The following is a 16,670-nucleotide window of genomic DNA, read 5'->3' as shown; positions in this document are numbered from 1 at the left end:
TTAGATTTCCAGCCTCATGGCGGAGGTACCATTGGAGCCATTTTTATTGCCACAACTCTATGGCATTTCATGGTCCCTGCCAGCAAGCAAGGTGCAGCATTCTGCACACAGACCACACTCAGTCGAACTGCCTGTCTGAAAGAGTCAGAGTTTGCCCTGGCAGGACAGCCCAGAAAGCTGGCACTTTAAAATGGCAGAGCTTTTTTCCTGATATGGCTGAAAACTAAAAAGCATGCGTTCAGCTTTTCATCAATACCATTTAAGTGTTTCGTGGCAGAACCTCTTAAAAGAGCTGCAAGGTTTTGCAGCTAAAGCTGAGTCAGGAAGCCTCTCTTAGATGAGAGCACTTGCTTACTTCTAGCAAGCAGGGCAGACCTGAGAAACTGCTGCTACCAAGAAAACATGCTTTACTCTATTCTTTTCCAAGCTTTCTCAGGCTTTCTGTGGCTTCAGTTATCCATGTCTGGGTGCCATTTGTAGTGACGAGATGAGCAGGCCTGCTTTTCGTCCCGCCCAGCTCCTGCATGGTTAGCTTTGCACCCAAAATAACAACACACAAACTGTATTCATTTAAACACTGCCTGACCCATTATCTCTAACCTCTCACTGGCTAACTCTCATGTCTTGATTAACCCATTTCTAATAATCTGTGTAGCACCACGAGGTGGTGGCTTACCGAGAAAGATTCAGCATGTCTGACCTGGTGGCTGGCTCCATGGTGGCTCTCTCTGGAGAGGAGAGGCATGGCATCTGCCTAACTTCCCTTCTTCCCAGCATTCTGTTCTGTTTACTCCACCTACCTAATTTTCTGTCCTATCAAAAGGCCAAGGCAGTTTCTTTATTAACCAATCAAAGTAACACATAGACAGATGACCCTCCCACATCAAATATGAGCCTAAAAGTTTCAAATGTATTATTTTTCTTTAAGTACAAAAATTTTAACTTCTGTTCCTAGTTTAAACTTATCTCAATAGGCTTCCACTTGGCTGGCAGACACATCTAAGCATCAGTTGCTGACTACAACGGTCTCTGAACGACTGTGAGCTCTAGACTTGCTGAAAAATGATGTGGACCAGTCCAGCTGATATGAATGCTCCCTGACCCTTCAACAGAGTCTCCCTCCTTATCTTTGGCTAACCTTTCAACCTACTTGGGACCTGATAACAATGCCCCAATGTCAGCTTGAAATAGTTGCAGAAAGGAACATGTTGTCCCATGCTCCCTTTCCAAAATAGGTTGAAACACTGAAACAAGGGGGAATTTCCTGGCATGAAGAACAAAATGACTTCCTATAGTGCCCATTGATATACCAGGAAAATAGGACCACAGTTGTCAATTAATGAATTTATTAATTAAAATTGTCCTACAATAAAAAAAAAAGACATTTTGGTTCTTTATGCAGGACAACAGAACCAAACAGGACATCTAGGATTATAATTTCAATTTGGTTGTACTCGAAAGATTAGAGCTACAGGGCCTAGTAGGCTGGCCACTGCCCTGGAAAAATCTGTTAGCTCTTGATGGTCTTAGGTCCCAATAATACCTCCTTAAAACCACAGGCAAGCAGGACTCATGATTGTGTCTTGTCATCTGTGCTTGTGAAGGGGAAAGTGTAGGACTCAGCTATGATAAACTAAATAGGAACAGTGGGACCCAACCATGTTAATGGGGGCCTGAGTCTCAGTAGCTTACCCCAAGGCAATACCTGGTTGCAGGAAGAACCACAAACTGTGATTACCCAGGAACCACCCAAGAACAGATCATCCAAAGAAAATTTTTAATGTTCCAACTGTTGTAGATAGGGTCACCTACCAGCACACATTCACCAGGACACCCCTAGAGAAATGTCAGTCAATCAGGGAATGGATACAAAAACAGGATCCAACATTCTACTGTTTACAAGAAACACACTTCAACCTCAAAGACAGACACTTTCTCAGAGAAAAGGGTTGGAAAAAGGTTTTCCAATCAAATGGACCTAAGAAACAAGTGGTGTGGCTATCTTAATATCTAACAAACTTGATTTCAAACTAAAATCAGTCAGAAGAGATGGAAAAGGACACTTTATACTCATAATAAGAACAATTCATCAAGATGAAGTCTCAATCATGCATATTTATGCTTCTAATATAAAAGTACCCATGTATAGAAAAGAAACATAACTAAAACTCAAATCATATATCAAACCCCACATACTAATAGTGGGAAATTTCAACACTCCTCTCTCACCAATGGACAGATCAACCAGAGAGAAATAAGAGAACTAGCAGATGTAACGAATCAAATGGACTTAACAGACATCTATAGAACATTCCGCCCAAACAGGAAAGAATATACCTTCTTCTCAGTACCTTATGGAACCTTCTTGAATATTGATCACATACTCAGTAATAAAGCAAACATCCACAGATACAAAAAAATTGGAGTAACCACCTGTATCTTATAGGATTACCATGGAATAAAGTTAGAATTTAACAACAATACTACCCCTAGAAAGCCTACAAACTCATGGAAACTGAACAGTCAACTACTGAACCACCCCTGGGTCAAGGAAGAAATAGAGAAAGAAATTAAAATCTTCCTTTAATTCAATGAAAATGAAGACACAACATATCCAAACCTATGGGACACTGAAAGCAGTACTAAGAGGAAAGTTCATAGCACTAAGTGCCCACATAAAGAAAACCAAGAAATCTCAGATTAGAGATTTAACAGCATACCTGAAAAAAAAATAAGCAGACTCACCCAGGAGGAGTAGAAGACTGTAAATAATAAAACTGAGGACTGAAATCAACAAAATAGAAACACAGAAAACAATTCAAAGAATCAATGAAACAAAGAGCTGGTTCTTTGAGAAAATCAACAAGATTGACAAACAACTATCCAAACTAATCAAAAGACAGAAAGAGAACGCCCAAATTAACAAAATCAGAAATGAAAAGAGGACCATAACAAGAGACACTGAGGAAATTCAGAGAATCTTACTACAAAAGCCTGTACTCCACAAAATTGGAAAATATAAAAGAAAATACAAAAGAACTGGACACTGACTTCCTCAGGCCTATACATGCCCCCTCTAATAAATTCCTAAACAGGTTTGTTATGTGTTCTGTGTTTCCTTCTTGCTCACGCCAGTTAATTTTATTGGTTCTGTGAGACTTGGGAGGCTCTCCTGCCCCAAGCTCCTCTCCAAGGGTCGGGATCCAGAACCGGGTATTTTTTCCACAACAACCTTGTGTTCCATCTGTCTGAACATGATTTCTATGCACACCACCTGATTCAATTGGTGAGTTTCCCCCATTCTGATCAGCTTCATCATTTCTCTGAACCCAAGGAATTGACCATTGAGTTCCCAGCAATCATCTAGTGTTTTTAGAAACAGGGTGGGGGGAATACCCAACCATGGTTTTTATGGCTACTGTTGAGCCCTTCACTGACATTCATCTCTGAATTGCTTCCCTTAGCTAAAATCATGTTTGGAAGACCCAGAGTTGGTCCTTCCATGACTGGAGCCCAGGGTCCCTCAGATTTTTCTTTTTCCTTTATTCCTTTTCTTTTTCTTTTTTTTTTTTTCAGACCACTCACCAGTGGTTTCTGCCATGGCCTCTCTGGCCATCGAGTGGCCCTGACCAGAGCCAGTCAGACTTTGACACCCCACCTGTAGGTAGAGGACGCTCTGCTACAAGCCCTGCAGTGTTCGCCGCTGTCAAACCCCACCTATAGTGAGGAGATGTCTGCTTAAAAGCCTTGTGGTGTCACCATTTTCACAGGTTTTTCACGGTTTCAGCTATGGGTAGCAAGCCATCCAAGATTATCAATCCAGCCTCCTCCCAGGATGCCTCTTAGAGGCCCTAAAACCCTAGGTTTTAATACTCTATTTACAGATTCCCACACTTGTCCATCTTTGTTCAATTGTTCAAAAAATGCCCTCGTTACAATTTAGATAACAATTTAAAGTGGCCACCTAATGGCACCTTTGATCCTGACATTCTATGGGAACTTTCCAACTACTGTCAGTACACAGGTAAATGGAAGGAGTTTCCTTATATCCAAGCCTTTAACTATCTAAGCTCTAAGTCCCAGTCTTATAGACTCACCTTTCATGATATCTATATGATCCTATCTAATAACCTACTTCCTGAAGAGCACAGGCAAGTTTGGGAGCAGGCTAGACTATATGCAGACAAAGCTCACCAAACACATGGAACACACACACCCGGGGGGGGGGCAGAGATGGTCCCTGGGTGGGAATCACAACACCCCAGGTAGGATTTTAGCTAGGGACCAGTTTTGACTGGCCTTCTGCCAGGTCTCTGTAAGGCTGCCCTCAAGCCAGTAAACTATAATAGGCTGTCAGAGGTCATTCAAGATATGAAGAAAAATCCTCTTCTTGGTCCCACAAGACCTTTTTCAAGACGCCATAGGGAAGGACATTGGGCAGTTGATTGTCTTTGTGTACATTGTGGCATGGAGACATCAAACACAGAAAATTTCCAAGTTGACCTTTTAGGTTTGGCCATGGATGAGTGAGGCTGCCTAAGCTCCTTTGACTCGACCACAACCATCATTTGTAACAGGGAGCCACAGGTAAACATTACAGTATCAGGATGGCCCATCTTATTTCTCTTGGACACCAGAGCCACACACTTGGTACTTGGGGAATTATAAAGGCCTACCTCTCTTCTAGTTTCCCTATTGTAGGGGGACAGCCTTATCTACCTCAGCAGACCCCACCACTTAACTGTATTTTTAGGGTTATTTATCTTACTTGTTCATTTTTATTCATGCCCACCTGCCCAGTACCTCTTATGGGAAGAGAATTTTTAGCAAAAGTAGGAGCTTCCATTTTGTTTGCTCCTTCCATTCACTTTAACCCAGACCCATAAACAGCTCCCCCTCCTCCTTCTTCTAGCTTCCCAACCTCCCAGCTCCATTGTGTCTTTTCTAACAGCCTCTCAGGTGGACCTCCAAGTCTGGGTCACCCAAAGCCCCTCTTGCTAAACACCATTCTCCATTGTTATCCAATTACAAGACCCTACAAAGGGGGCTGGAGAGATGGCTCAGAGGTTAAGAGCATTGCCTGCTCTTCCAAAGGTCCTGAGTTCAATTCCCAGCAACCACATGGTGGCTCACAACCGTCTGTAATGGGGTCTGGTGCCCTCTTCTGGCCTGAAGGCATACACACAGACAGAATATTGTATACATAATAAACAGATATAAAAAAAGACCCTACTAAGTACATTACCCAGGCTCAGTATCCTCTTTCTCTCCAGAGCCTTAGGGAACTTAAGCCTATTATCTCTGACCTTCTAAGAAAAAACTCCCTCGCCCCACCTTCTCTCTCTTTAACACCCCTATACTTGCTGTTAAAAAACCTAAGAGAAGCTACCACCTGGTTCAAGACTTCCCACTCATTAACTCCACAGTGGTCCCTCTTCATCCTGTAGTACCTAACCCTTACACACATCTTTACACTATCCCCTCCAGGAACCTCCCACTTCTTTGTTCTAGATCTTAAGGATGTTTTTTATTTCTCTATTCCTCTCAGCTCTCAATCTCAAAATATCTTTGCCTTCACCAGACTGACCAAGCAGTTAGCACAGCAAGAGTCCAGAGCCCAAATATACCTCAATCACCTCAGGGGGTTCATATACTACAGCACACATTCTCACAGGCACCCCTGACATCCGGCAAGTCCTGTCCTACCTACATCAGTTCTTTCATCCTAATTACAAAGCTCTGTTTCTTTTTGTCAATGCTCAGCTCCAACCTATCCCTGAGGACTTAGAGTTTTTAAAAGCTATCACTGTCTCTTGTGAAATCTGTCAAAAGTCAGATCCCAAGACCAAATATTGTAGCTTCCCTTTTCCCACCCACCATGCCAAGGGCTCCCTTCTGGGAACTGACTTGTAGTTTGATTTTACTCATATGCCCATAGTCAGAAGAGTTAAATAGCTCCTGGTTTTGGTGGATACCATGTCTGGGTGGCCTGCATATTTCCCACCACTAACAAGAGGGCCCAGACAGTTTCCAATGTTCTTCTCCAAGAAATTATCCCCCAATTTGCAATTCCAACTTCTCTTCAGTCATATAATGGCCCAGAGTTTGTCTCCCAGATCTCTCAAACTTTATATAAGGCTCTTAACATTCCCTGGCATTTTTATATTCCATACCCTTCTCAATCTTCAAGAAACAAACTAACCGTTCCTTAAAAAATGTTCTTGGTAAAACTTTGCCTTTGGCCCTTCTTAGACTTAGGTCACTTCCCCAAATCCCCCTTTTCATCTCACCCTTTGAACTCATGTATAGGTGGCTGGCTTTAACCCCCAGCCTCTCACCCAAAACCTCTCCCCTTTCTGATCACCTGCTTACTCCCCTGTTACCCATCTTTGCTCCCTATTACAGGATTTTTACCAACTACTCATTACCTCAACCATGTGCCAATTCATACCCACTGCTGATTAAAATAGGAGATCAGTCCAATGCCCTTTCCCCTTTTCCCCTAAATGTCAAGGCCCCTTTAAAGTAATTCTTGTAACTCCCACAGTTGCCTCATTGGATCCACCTGTCTCATCTTAAACCTTTTACTCTTCCAGATCAAGATACCCCTCATATATGATAACTCAAACAGGGCCCTGCTCCCTTAAGTTCCAGAGCACACCAAGCTCAGCCACTTTTTCTCCAGTTCCAGAAAAATAAAGTTTCATCACTGTACTCAACTCTCCTATGCCAAAAACTCCATATACTTTTCCTCTTCCTCTTTCTCCTGTCTGCTTTACCAACTTCTCTGTATCTCCAATGTCATGCTTAAATTTCCAGATTAACCACTCAGCTGTTATTACAGGGACCATCATTAAAGATAGAGCCAGAGGTACAAGGATTGCCGAAACCCCAGGTGGTAAGAAACAATAACAAATTTGAGGACATTCATAGCCCCAAACTCCAAAAACTCACAAAACAGACTTTAACATAACAGATTTATCACTAACTCCAGCAGCTGCTGGATGTTAAGGTAATACCATGATGTTAAAGGAAAACAAGTGCCTTGAGATTTACCTCAGGTAAAACACTGAGGGGTCTAATCATTCCCCTTTCTAATAATTCCCCCTTCTTTTCCTCCCTCCTCTCCACTGTCTTCCATTCCAACATTATGTTAGTGTAATCATAAATTTTTAATATGTCTAAAATGTGTTTATTTTCAAATGTTTTTTTATATGCTCCAGGGAGCCAATTGGACCTATGTAAACAAACCAGACTCGCCCAGAATAAGTATCATTTAATTCTTCCCTTATCAATCCTGGTCTCAGGAACCCCTGGGAAATTCCCTCCTCCACCCCCTAAAAACCCCTCCATCTTCCATCTTGGGACTCTCCTCCCTTAAACACCAAGATCTAAAATATTTTCCAGACATAATTTTCTGCCTTTCCAGCATCTTGCGAGGTCCAAGCTGCCAGACAGCCTATTCCACAGAGCCTGGAAAAAAACACAAAAGTAATCAGCCATCCCAGGACATGGTCAAGGATCTCAACTCTCCAATGCCTACAAAATCAGCAGGAAGCAGACACGAGTTACCTTACAACACCCCATTCCCAACCATTAAATATCCCAAACTCCCCGTATTTTTATAGTAAACAAAACGGTGGAATGTTTTGATTTCATCCACAATAAGGCTTACAGTTCTGGGTTTGAGGGCCACACATGTGCAGAAGTGCCTACCGGCCCTGGGGCCCAATGTGACCCATGCACATGTGCGGTTGCATCATCCACGTATGACTCAGCTAAGCCCTTGTACACATGCATGAGTCCCGTCATTTGTACATGACGTAGCCATGTCAACTCCCTGTGCACATGCACTAGGCAGCTTTTAAAAGCTGGACTCACCATCTCTCTCTTCCTGTACACGCTCCCTCTAATAAACTCCTAAGCAAGTTTGTTGCGTGTTCTGTGTTTCCTTCTAACTTGCGCCAGGTAATTTCACAATGCCTTGGAATGTTCTGGCCTACCATGGACCACGTGTACACAATGGTCCCACAAGACTGCTGGATATAGTACTGTGGTAGAGACGGGATTGTGCGAGCACAGTGTTTGTGTGAGCACAGGACTGTGGTCTTTCCTCAAGTGACATTGCCTAACATCACATTTCTCAGGTTATATCCCTGTCCATAAGCAAAACACAGCTATATGTGTCAAATCGAGGCAGTATTATATGTTAATTTATGAAACAAAGTCAGAAATATGAGATTTTACCAAACATTAATTCACTTCATTCCAAGCTTTTCCTCAGTTTCTGCCCAAGGACACATGTCAGGTTGTGTCACATTAAGTTTCTCTAGGTATTCTCAAGTTTTCTATGTTGCTAGAAGGCAACTGTGCATTTATCTCTTCCTGTGAGGCAAATCTGCAGTTAAAGATGTTTTTATTGAAATTATCTGATTATTCATATGTTAATTGCTATCCAGTACAATTTTGTTCATTTCTCACTTAGAACTTTTCTGAAAGACGTACACTTGGGTGTAAGCATTCTGCCAATGGATAAGTTTCTCTTCTTACTAATTCTATTCAATATTATGGATTTCCAAGAAAAGTGGCAACTTCAAAGTTCTTTTCTACACATCTCCTCAATCCAACCATTTAATTTACAGCTTGGTCTATGTAGTGAGTTTTCGAACAGCCCAGGTTGTGTAGAGAGATACTATCTCAAAAGAACAAAGGGTTGTTGAACGGTCAGGGTCATGTAGAGAGATACTATCTCAAAAGAACAAAGCTCCAACACAAAATCAAAAACTAAAAATATCACTGTTTGCCATTTTATAGACAAGTTTATATAATTGTGAACCAGTTTATAACTTTACTAGAAATAAAATTCTATCTTCATTATGTTGACTACTTTGAGGTATTTTTCAAACACCATGCATTACTAACACTCAGAGCAGGCCATGAAATCTAGTATCTGCTACCACATAGTGTTTGAGACAGTTTTGGACAATGTTTTACACAGGATTTCAATCTGTAGCTCAGATTGACCTCATGTGCTGAGAGTACAGTGTGTTCTCCACACCCGGATGCTACTGCATTGTTAAACATGCTTTCTATGGCATTTTCAGTTCATCTTGTGTCTTATTATAGAATTTATAAACCTTTTTAAATATCATTTTGAACAGTAGAGATTACTAATTAACAATAAAAATGATACATTTTCAGCACAGAAATTTGAATTACTTTTATCTATGTGTGAGGGAGAGGTGCTATGTAGACAGCATTTCTTCTTCTTGCTTTTTAAGACTAAAACTACATCTGGGGTGAGCCTGAGCCTGTTAGTTGGGGCAAGGCCTGGGGTGAACCCACAGCAGTACCAGAAACACGCATCCACTTCAAACACTTTCTAGCTCAAGAAGAATGCTCATTTCATAATTTGTTTGTGAAATTGGGAATTAATATACATTTTCTTGATATTTAGAGATGTCAATTTATTTTTAGTTTGTGGAAACAAGATGTCATTATATAGTCTATGAGTTTGAGACCAGCCTAGTCTACAGAGGGAGTTTCAAGACAGCCAGGACTACAAAAACAAAAAACAAAAAACAAAAAAACCCTGTGTCTTGAAAAACAAAACAAAAAAATAAACAAACAAAAAGAGAATAAACTTAACCATGAAGTTAAAAGACTTTTACACTGAAATCTTTAAGACACTGAAACAAGAACCTAAAAAGATAGTAGATGACGGGAAGCCTTTGCAGAGTCTTGGAATGACAGAACTAAGACTGTGAAAGTGTCTGTGCTACCAAAGGCAACCTACATATCAATGCAATCCTCATAAAATTCCAGGAACCTACAGATCAATGCAATCCTCATTGAAATTCCAGGAACATTCTTCACAGACCTAGGGGGAAAATGTAAAATTCACATGGAAACACCAAAACCACAAATAATCAAAACAACTTCTGGCAGAAAGAACATAGCTGGAGGCTTTGACCTCAAACTATACTACAGAGCCATAGTGGTAAAAAAGTCATGATATCAGCATGAAAACAGACATGTAAGCTAATAGAATATAGTAGAAGACTGGATGGGGAAATCAGTGTGGAAGCCTCTCAAAATACTAAAAATACAGCATCTACCCAAAGGTACCTACTACAAATATATCTGCCCATCCACGTTCATTGGTGCTCTAAATAGCTAAAAAATGAAGTCAACCCAGATGTGCATCAGCAGAAGACTGATAATCGTAGGGCCCACAGGTCTACCCCTCCTCCCAGGGCTCATATTGAGGATAGGTTGCAGTTTCCAGCAAAAAATCCTGTTTGCTCCTGTGCTCCTTCTGCCCCCATTGGTGGTTAGCTACAAGGCCATTGTTTACTCTCTCTTGGGTCTGATAATTTCTCACCTGCCTGCGGGGGTGATTTCCATTGTGCAGCAGTTTGGTATATAAGGTTTTTTTCTAAGCTTGAATAAACGGCATTCGGCATTCTCTCTTCATAGGTGACCCACGTCTGTTGTGTTCCTTAATCTCCAGGCCCTTGCCCAGCTCGTGAACCATACAGTAGCATAAACTGTACCGTAGAGAGTAATGCAGGCATACAGATAATGAAAATGTACATATTGTTAGGAAAATCTTAAGACGAGTGGCTCAACTGACACAAAGAACTCCAGTCAGACCAGACCAAACCAAATTAAATGCCCGTGTTTAATAGACAACACACTCCCGGGTGGCTGGGAGAGAATGGGAGGGGAAGAGAGAGGGAGCATGCATGCAAACCCAAAACCTTGTGCTCCTCTTTCCCGCATGAGCTTTAACATCCTGTGGGGTCAGCACTTGGCAGTCTGGGAGCTGGAGTCCACATGCTTGACAGGCTGGCAGTGACACTTCCAACTCAATATTACACATATATGCAATGGAATATTATGTATGTCTAAAGAAAAATAAAATTTGCAAGAAAATGAACGGAACCGGAAAACATTATATTGAAGAAACCTAGACTCATAATGACAGATGTTATGTATTCTACCTTACACAAAGATCCAAGCCTCTAACTGTTAAATAAAAAAAAAATGTGGATTCAGAGAGAAGTAAATATGGATAAAAACAGAAAATAGGAAGGGATCCATAAGAAAGGAGAAGAAAGAGGCTTTAGAAAAAGGGGGCTGGAAATGATGGAAGAAAACGGAAGGGAGAATATTGGAAGCCAAACACACAGGAAGGAAGGGCAGGGAGATGATGAGAAAGGAAAGCCAGTCAACATGAAGAAAGTTACACAGGGAACCCAGCTACTCTATGAACTAATTTTTAAAAATAAACATTTTTAAAAGGAACAGTTAGAGATAATGAATACAATATGACTCCTTGGAATTAATTTAACGTCAGTCTAGCTTTTCCTTGGTTGCTATGTGAATTCAGAAAAGTACATACAATGGATGAAATAGCTGTGAAAGGTGCAAAAAAAACCAGCATAACATTCTAGTGACACACACTAAAACCCACAAGAAAACAATAAAGATTTTTAAATGCTTCTCTTTGCAGCATTAATTAAAATACAAAATCCCTCAAACCATTAAATTTCATTATTAGCAAAATCTAATGAGTGTCTATGCAGACATTAAGCTGTGATTTGGAAGAATACCCCCTACATTATAATCAAACATGGTGGACAAAGTGTTGTATTATTTCCAAGAAGTCCACACCTAGACGATCAGGTTTCTCCCTGAAGAACTCCACATGTTAAGTCTACAATGACAAGACGCCACTACATTTGTGCAATAGAACTGGCATTGTATGCTTTAAGTTACAGGACCCTTTTGTCCCTGTCACCTTTTCCTGCGGTGACTGTGGCCTTGCATAGCTTCCTTCTGACAGCTCCTCCCCGACGCTGCTAAATTTATAGTCCACATTTTTATTTTTTTCTGCAAATAGATCACAGCGATTTTCTTCAAGCCCCATTGCTTCTTCATTTGTTCTACAACCTGCATTTCTAAAAGGCTTTCAGAATCTACATTAAAAAGAAAACTTATTTCTAAAAATTCATGCATGTAGTGGTGAGTCCATTTTCATACTTACTAAATCATAACTCTGAGCCAGCATCCACCAAGTACCTCAAACCTGCAGATAAAGCCCTGGCATGTTTTAGGGGTTGCCAGGAGCATCATTTACTTAAAGCCATTTTGCTTAAAGATGTGGTTTGACAGGTGTCTTTGTGACATCTGTTTGACAGGTTATACTTTGCTTTATCTGGTCATCTAAATATCACATTGTAAACTTCTGTCATAGCCAACACATGCTTTTCTTCTCAAGCATCTCTGTAAGGATAAGTGAAATTTAGTTCCGGGAAAAACACCCCTTCCCCTCTCCCTTGTTCCCGTCTCTTCTCCCTTACCCTCTGTCTCTTGTTTTTGTCTCTTATTCCCTGCTCTCTGTGCATCTGGGGCAAATAAACATTGGCTATGCTGAGAATTTGGTCTTGGGGATCCTGAGCTGATCCTTTTCCTTTCCACTTGGTGACCCGCTTTAGAAATTTAGCCCTTTTAGCAAAGCAGAGGGAGTGGGGGAAGAATGGTAAGGCCTGACAGAGCCATGCTTGCCATGCTCGGGCTGGCTACATTCCTGTCAGTGTCTCCTCCCAAGAAAGTCTGACATCCAATCTGTGGTTCACAATATTCTCTGGGAATTCATATTCGTTTTAGTTGTCTGGATGATAGACTGACAGTGATCTAAACTATGCTCAGGTTGGATGCCTCTTCAGTTCCTGTTCTCGGTGCTGGTGTATTCTGCCTCAGCTGAGGCCTAAAGCAGAGAGTTCACCTCACCTTGAACTGTAGCCAAAGGACAAAATAATTTTTTCTCCTTTAATCCATTGCTTCCAGGAATGAATAGTAGATCATGGTGGCTAATTTTGATTTTCGACTTGGTTAGGGTTAGCGACAGCTAGGGGACTAGTGGCAGCAGCAGGGTGTTGGTAAAGGCATTTACAGAGAGGGGGTCTGTGTAGGTTGACAGAAGATTCAGAGAAAATTAATTGAGGGGAAGAGATGAGCCCTGAGACGGCAGCACCATCCAATGGTGCAGGATCCTAGAGCAACGGAGAACAGAAAGGGAGAGCTGGCGGAATGTGGCAATGCCTTTTTTCTACTTCCTGACCTGGTGTGACCAAGCAGCCTTGTGCTCCCTGGCCAGTATCTCCCTGCTATGGTGAACTCTCAAATCAGGAGCCAAATGAACACTCTTCCTCTGTCTCTTAAGTTACTCCCTGCCAGGTGTTTAGTCAATGAAAATAACAGACACACAACTAACACATCACCATAAATTAGAGGAAAAACTGGGGTGTCTGGTAACTTAAGTCATTTAGGGTGAAATTCACCCCAATGTTCTTCAAATAAAGCAATGTAAAACCAAGAGTAATTAAAGAGAAAAATGTGCTTAAAACCTATGTGCACTTCCTATAGCTCTGTGAAGGGGAAACCTATGTCCACTTCCTATAGCATTGTGAAAGGGGAAAGCACAGGTGGAAATGCTACAAAATGCTGAAGTATTTCACTGAGAATAAAAAAATTAAAACAACACTTACGTGATAAAACAAGTAAGACTCATACAACAGCCGTCTACCTACTATATGGTCATATGACTAAATGAGGTCAGATTTAAATAGTACACATTAGATACCTAGCAAGGTTCTTCTATTCTGCTCCGCCTTGTGGAGGCCCCCTAGGGAGCATCTCAGCAAGAGTTTTCAGCTCAGTCCTCTAAGAGGTGTCCCAGCCACGTTCTTCTTGTCTGCACCAGGGAATGAAGGTCGTCACCCAAGACTCTTTTGAGAAAGAGATTTATTTGGAAAGGAGGAGTCCAGGAGAGTGGCTACCTCTGCCAGAGAGGGGTTACCAGTAGCCTTTAACTGAAGGGGTGGAGAAGCTTATATAGGGCTTTTTAGGGGTGGAGTTTTCCCAGGGAGAAGGGGGATTGGTTAGCTTTTCCCTGCTCAGGAATTGGTCAGTTTAGCTGGTCAGGGATAGAGATGGCTCTGACTTTATGGCCAAACTGTGTTTCTTTCACTGGTCCTTTTCAGCTTTTTGAACCTAATCTTATGACCAGGGCATATTTCTTTCACTGGCTCTGATTCTAGGGACAAAGTGTGTTTCTTTGACACTAGTTTCAGAGCCAGGACACATGTCTTTAGTCCTGGGTTCAGGGCTAAAGATGTTTCTTTCCCTGGCCCAGGTCTCAGATACAGGGTGTGGTCCTTTCACTGACTCTGGGTTCAAAGTTAAGGTATTCAGTGATTGGTTGGCTTTCATGCTCCAGTTGTCCCTTTTACCTTACACTCCCCAAACACACTTCAAACGTGCCCTAGCTCCACAAGCCTTTGCCTCTCTCCTACTGGGATTGTTCCCATCTACACCCAGACCTTTCTAGACCATACAGACAGGAGCTGCGTCTTCCATCCACTGCCCCAAAGCTAACCATAGTGCTAAAGGGTTTCAGTCTTTTCACCCAATGAGTAGGCAGGCTACCTTCTCATCTCCCGTGCAGGTTTCTCCATCTGTACTCCAGTGTTGACTTCTCCAAAGGAACCTCATTTCAGTAGAAAGATTCTATGATCATCTCTCTGATAAATTTGAGAAAACTAGGTGCTACAGGTCCAGTACAAATGAATGTAGTAATAAGAGTGGCGGGGATGTGTCCCCAGCACCCCGGCTGCCTGCTAGCTTATGCCCGAAATAACAACACACAAACTGTATTCATTTAAACACTGCTTGGCCCATTTCTATCTAGCCTCTTCTAGGCTAATTCTCACATATTAATTTAGCCCATTTCTAATCATCTGCATAGCACTGCTAGGTGCGCTTACCAGGAAGATTCTAGCCTACGTCCATCCTGGGTCGGAGCTTCATCGTGTGTGTCTCAGAGAGCAGAGCTATCACGTCTACCCGGGAGAGGGGATCATGGCATCTCTGCTCCAGAGAGCAGAGCTTGTCAAGTCTGAGCTCACTTCCTCTTCCTCCCAGCATTCTGTTCTGTTTACTCCTCCCACCTATGTTTTAACCTATCAGGGCAAGCAGTTTCTTTATTACTTAACCAATGACCTTCCTCCATCAAATGAACACTTTAAACTCTGTTCAGTTCCTACTTAACAGGGTGGGCTGAGTGGGTGGTGGTGGCAAACATTCATGTTTAAGGAAGCCAAGTTGTGGGGATACAGCAGGTAGTACTTTCCAAGAACATGGATGTTCCCTCCAGATTCTGAAGAGACTTGATTCTCATCTATTGATGATGTCAGGAACCTAGGCACTAATGGCAGACACTCTTGTTCAGACAGGGTTGCTAAGAAAGTGGAACATGAATTAAAGAACATAGCAGAACACCTGTGTTTGCTTCTCATTAAATGACCATTTTCTTCTATAGAATATGAAAGGTCTATATTTCAGTTGTGTGAATGCTTAATACAGAACTGTATTTGCACGTAGAACTCAATACACAACTGTATTTGCACATAAAACAATAATGTTGTGATCCTAGTACACATGCACTATTTCAAACTAATGTTTATTCTGTTTTTATTTTGGTTATCATGTGCTTTCTTTCATGTTAGGTAAATTTACAAGAAATAAAAATACAGTGGACCATCAAAAATTCTAATACGTACCCTTATAGACTGATTTGAGCATACTGGAAGTCACTAAATCACTTGCGTTGTTAAGGAAAAATGCTGAAGAGAAATACATAATTGGGTTTGCAAGACACTTAACTCCCACAATGAAAAACACAATGAACAGTTAGGCTTCCAGGAATCCTAAGGGAATATGACTAGTTAACAGTATTGGAGAAAATGTCTTTAAAAATTTTAGCCAGGAGCAGCCTTCGGAGATCCCGTGGATCTCTGTCTCGCCTCAACAGTGTTTGGACGTAACAGACCCAGGGCCTCCCTTTGTTACCTTCCACCGCTCCTCATCTGTAGCCGCAGCCTCTGGGACCACCGTCTCTTTGCCGGTAGCTCCAGACTGCGTCTCAGCCATGACTTCCTAGATTCGTCAGAATTATTCCACCAAAGTGGAGGCTGCCGTGAACCGCCTCGTCAACCTGCACCGGCGGGCCTCCCACACCTACCTCTCGCTGGGCTACTATTTTGACCTGAATGATGTGGCTCTGGAGGGTGTAGGCCACTTCTTCCGCGAATTGGACCAGGGGAAGCGAGAGGGCGCCGAGTTGCAAAACGATCGCGGAGGCCGTGCACTCTTTCAGGATGTGCAGAAGCCATTTCAAGATGAGCGGGGTAAAACCCAGGAGGACATGGAAGCTGCCCTGGCCTTGGAGAAGAACTTGAACCAGGCCCTCTTGGATCTTCAGTCCCTGGGCTCTGCTCGCACTGATCCACATCTCTGTGACTGCCTTGAAAACCTCTTCCTGGATGAGGAGGTGAAGGTCACCAAGAAGATGGGAAACGACCTGGCCAACCTCCGCAGGTTGGCTGCTGGGCCCCAGGCGTCTCTGGGCAAGTACCTCTTTTAGCGGCTCACTTTCAAGCATGATTAGGAGGTCTCTCCTTCCGAGGGGCTCTGCTCTGCACCATCCCGCCTCAGGACCTTCACCGGAACCTCTCAAGAAGCCACTAGGCAGCTTTGTAACACCCTGGAGCTCAAGTCTTGGACCAAGTAAAAATGAAGCCTTTTGAAACAGAAAAAAAAAA

The 16,670-nt window shown here is 42.2% G+C and overlaps 2 pseudogenes; one reads left to right on the top strand and one right to left on the bottom strand.

Annotated features, from left to right (window-relative positions):
- LOC101982306 overlaps window positions 1-15,999 on the bottom strand; it is a 72,051-nt pseudogene extending 56,052 nt beyond the window's left edge.
- On the top strand, window positions 15,998-16,516 carry LOC101982019 (annotated as a pseudogene).
- The last annotated feature ends 154 nt before the right edge of the window (window positions 16,517-16,670 follow it).

This window comes from Microtus ochrogaster, chromosome 16, assembly GCF_000317375.1.
Source record: "Microtus ochrogaster isolate Prairie Vole_2 chromosome 16, MicOch1.0, whole genome shotgun sequence".
Classification (NCBI taxonomy): Eukaryota; Metazoa; Chordata; class Mammalia; order Rodentia; family Cricetidae; genus Microtus; species Microtus ochrogaster.
This window is presented reverse-complemented; position numbering and strand designations above follow the sequence as displayed.